Raw genomic sequence first — 4364 nt, 5'->3', positions numbered from 1 at the left:
GTGAAACCTAGAGAAAGTTACCTACTTTATAGAAGAAATAAAGACCTGCAAAAGCAGGTTGTATAATCATACTGTTTGGATGTGCAGCATCTAATTGAAGCAGACGTGTACTGTATTCATCCCTGTCCTATATCCTAGATCCCACCCTCCCCACCTCCAACAATCTATCATATACAAAGTATTGTGGGTACGATTCCAAGGCTTTCCAGACAACCCACTGGATGTAGTTAGTGTAATGCACTGGTGTGAAGCATAAGATACAAAAAAGTCCCTTTCAATCTTCATTCAAGTTCTGCTATAGAAGAAAATTGGTAGCCAAACTGATTCTTCTCACAAACGAAATATGCTCATAAGTTTTTCAGGAAATCTTAATGTCTTTAACCTTTCTATAGCTTCTTTATCCTAACTACTAGAATGTAGTCCATATGACCATTTCCAACTTTGCATTTGCTCTCCTGCCACTTCCACCTCTTCCTCCATGATCACCAGCTTCTTGAACTAGCTCATTTACCATCCAAATAAAATGCTCCTGGTGTTGGCTAATTTGCTGCAGCAATTAAGGATTCTCTTGACCTATCTGTTATAGCGATGCTGGAAAAGCAGGGAAGGACTCTATTGAGTAATTTGTCTCATCTGTCAAAACTGAGGCTGATTCTATAAAATTTCATGGGGATGTTCCCCAGAACTTGTAGTTGTTGCTGTCATAGTTGCAGCAGCTGAAGACACTGCTGAAGACTGAGGGGTCCTAGTAGTACCTGATTGGGGGTGGGGGGAGGTGCTCAACCACAGCCTGACTTTTTCTACCTCCAGGGATTCCTATTAAAAGATACTGCACTGCTCTGTCAGGATTGTTGAAAACGGCTCTCAGGGACACAATTTCTTGCTCTTGTTTATAGCCCATGACATGATCTCAGTTACCATATTCTCATAGGACTGACTTTTTACAAGTGCATTTGCAACTTCAACAAGGTTTGGCAGAGAAGAATCCACTGCTTTACTCTCAGTTAATGTTGAACTAGTAGCCACTGGTATTTCTGCTGACTTTTCTGCAGGTTTATCTTGTTTCATTGCACTAGAAGGTACATGTTCAGGACATGGCGTTGTTGGTGGGATGATAGATGCAGGTGTGGATGTGGGAGCCAAGGCAGAGATGAGGGTTGCAGCCTGAGCCACAGCAGCTGCTGTGGAGGAACTCACTTCATAGTGGTGGCAGGATTTGATTGCTGCATTGTAGCTGGTATTGTCACTGTTTGGGTTTTATCACCATAGACTCAACAAGTTTATATTTTTTGAGAGCAGTATCATCATTGAGGATTTTGCCTGCATAAAATAATTTTTGACCTGCTACCAGAAAGTCATCTTTCCTCTTTTCAGATTCAACCTTCCTTTTCAGTACTTTCACTGTCTCTTCAGAGTCGATGTTGAACTTGAAGGTTGGCTGCCTAAGTTTTAGGGTGATCTGTGTGGTGCCCCTCACAGCTCCACTGCAGAGCCATTGCTGGTGCCAGCCAGGCTGGGTCTGTGGCCCAGCCAGTCCTTGGGGTCATCTGCACTCCTTGTGCTCTAGGAAGGAAGGTGGTGGGGTTGGAGGCTTGTCATATTCACCCATCTGGGTGGTCTCACCAACAGCCCAGGCCCAAGGTCATGCTGATGCCTCCTCAACTATGGCTTTCCTTGTGAACAAGTGCATTGAGTCTGCAGGAGGCATGAGGAACTCTGTGACATAAGAGAATCCATTAGTCCACCACAGGATGGTGGTCGTCATCATCATGACCTGCCTCTCAGTGTTAGACAAATTCTTAAGGTGACCCCAGAGATCTCCACCTCCTAGTGTTCGTGCTCTTGTGTGATCCTCTTCCCTTGAGTGTGAGTGAGACACATGACTTCCTTCTAGTCAATAGATAATGGCAAAGGTGATGGGATGTATATGTTTATGTCTATGTGATTACATGATTAAATGGTATTAGATTGTAGTGCTCATCTTGTTGGACTCTCTCCCTTGTTCACTTTGAGGAAGCTAGAGGCTATGTTGGGGAGCACCATGTAATAAGAATCTGTGGGAGACCTATAGGACTGAGGGCAGCCTTTGAAGTGACAGGCTATAAGAAACTGAATCCCTCAGTCCTACAGTTACAAGAAGCTGAATTTAACCAGCAACTTGAGTGAAGCAGATCCTTCTCTTGCAGAGCCTGTAATGAGACTTCAGCTCTAGCGGACACTGATTGCAGCCTTGCCAGACCCTGAGCAGAGGACCTAGCTAAGCTGTGCCAGCCTTCTTCCCCAGAAACTATGAGAGAGTTAGTGTATTGTTTTAAGTCACTGAGTTTGTGGTAATGTTGTTCCTCAGTGACAGATAACTAACATATCTAGAAAACCATAGTTCATAGATTCAGTATCTATAAGCTTGGTGTAAGAATATTGAAAATAATTTTTAAAATTCATGTTTATGAGGCAGGGCAACATAGTGAGATCCCATCTGTAAAAAAATAATAAAAATAGAATTAGCCAGGCAGGTTGGCACCTGTGTGTAGTCCCAGTTACTCAGCAGGCTGAGGTGGGAGGATTGTTTGAGCCCAGGAGGTCAAGGCTAAAGTGAGCTGTGATGACACTACTGCACTCCAGTCTGGGTGACAGAGTGAGACCCTGATTCAAAAAAAAAAAAAAAAAAAAAAAAAGAGAAAAAACATTTTCAAAGAAAACTATTTAGAAATAAACGTTTGTAAAGTTGGTGATTAAAGAGAGTAGGTCTTGGACAGAGGGAAATTATTATAGACTATGGAAAATCTTGACATAGAAATTATAGGCCATTGGTTTCTTAGTTTTTCTTTTTTATTTGCATATTTTTTATAAGAGCTGAATAATGAGCAGTGGTTTGTGACATGAAAGCATCACTCACCTATTTAGTGATGTGATAGGATCAGCGGCCTAACAATAGCAATTTGAAAAGAAAGATGAAGTACAGAAAAAGAGAGTAAAGAGGATGTTAAAGAATGCTTTGCTGTAACAGGGACGAGGCTGTCGAGGAGATAGATAGTATAGAGAATAAGAGTTTGAAGGAAGACTGCTATTTTTCTTTTTCTTTTTAATATGAAGACTTGAGCACATTTATACATCTACTTTAAAAAGAGCAATTGAAAGAGAAAAGGGATAAGCAATTTATAATGCACAGTTTCTAAGAAGGGGGAAGAGATAGAATTCAGCCTATAGCTAGAAATATCAATGACAGATGAAGGAGGGATACCACATCCCTCCTTAATCAACAATTAATCAACAGAAATGTGTGCAGGAAACGAAAGCATATATGCGTAAGTTTTTAGCTTTTTCTATGAAATAGACATCCAGGTTATATGCTGTAAATGAGGAAAGATTTTGGGGAAGGGTAGCTTACACATTTGAGAAGGAATGTTTTGGGAAAAAGTACTGAGAAGAGTGAGACTATGGGTTTAATAGCCAAAGATCCTGAATTTGCTGGACAGTGAAGAGAGCCCAAGTGAGTTACTGTTTATACCTTCAGTGTAATATCCATCCTCCTTGTCATGGCTTTTTGAGAAAATACCTAGCTACTTTGTGTCTAGACACAGAGAAAGCAGGTGTATTAGTCCATTCTCACACTGCTGTGAAGAAATACCCGAGACTTGGTAATCTATAAAGAAAAGAGGTTTAATTGACTCAGAGTTCTGCACGGCTGGGAAGACCATAGGAAACTTACAATCAGGATGAAAGTCACCTCTTCACAGGCTGACAGGAGAGAAAAGGAGTGCCAGACGCTTATAAAATCATCATATCTTGTGAGAACTCACTCACTATCAAGAGAACAGTATGGAGGAATTGCCCCCATGATTCAATGATCTCCCACTAGGTCATCATCATGACATGTGGGGATTATGGGATTAAAATTTAAGTTGAGATTTGGGTGAGGACACAAAGCTAAACTATATCATTAGATAATCATGTTAATCCAGAGCTTGTGTTTTGCCCAGTAGTTGAAGAATAAGAGAGAGGGACTAAGGAGTTTAGGTTATCGGCAATAGCATTATTGAAACAGGGAAATGTTAGACTCTAAGCAGGATAAGGAGGAAGTAAAGATAAGAGAGGCTGATGGATTGAAAGAAAGTCAAAAGATAAGTAATCTAAAGGTTCTGATGAGATATTAGCTTTCTTTTATTCTGAGAGAGTATATTGTCTTTCTGCAGAGGTTTCATTTCATGAATGAAAATGAAGAGGTATTAGGTTGCTACTTACATCTCTTCAACAGTACACAGGAGACATTCTATATTTATAGCAATGCCTTTGAAAATATGAAACACTAGGAATAATACAAGAGCTAAGCTATTTCAATCCTGAAAAACCAATTATGCTGCTTT

The 4364-nt window shown here is 40.5% G+C and overlaps 1 pseudogene; it reads right to left on the bottom strand.

Annotated features, from left to right (window-relative positions):
• Positions 1 to 274: 274 nt before the first annotated feature.
• On the bottom strand, positions 275 to 921 carry LOC126951254 (UV excision repair protein RAD23 homolog B-like; annotated as a pseudogene).
• Between the last annotated feature and the right edge of the window lie 3443 nt (positions 922 to 4364).

This window comes from Macaca thibetana, chromosome 3 (genome assembly GCF_024542745.1).
Source record: "Macaca thibetana thibetana isolate TM-01 chromosome 3, ASM2454274v1, whole genome shotgun sequence".
Taxonomy (NCBI): Eukaryota; Metazoa; Chordata; class Mammalia; order Primates; family Cercopithecidae; genus Macaca; species Macaca thibetana.
The sequence above is the reverse complement of the archived record's forward strand: the minus strand, read 5'-3'. Positions and strand labels throughout refer to the sequence as shown.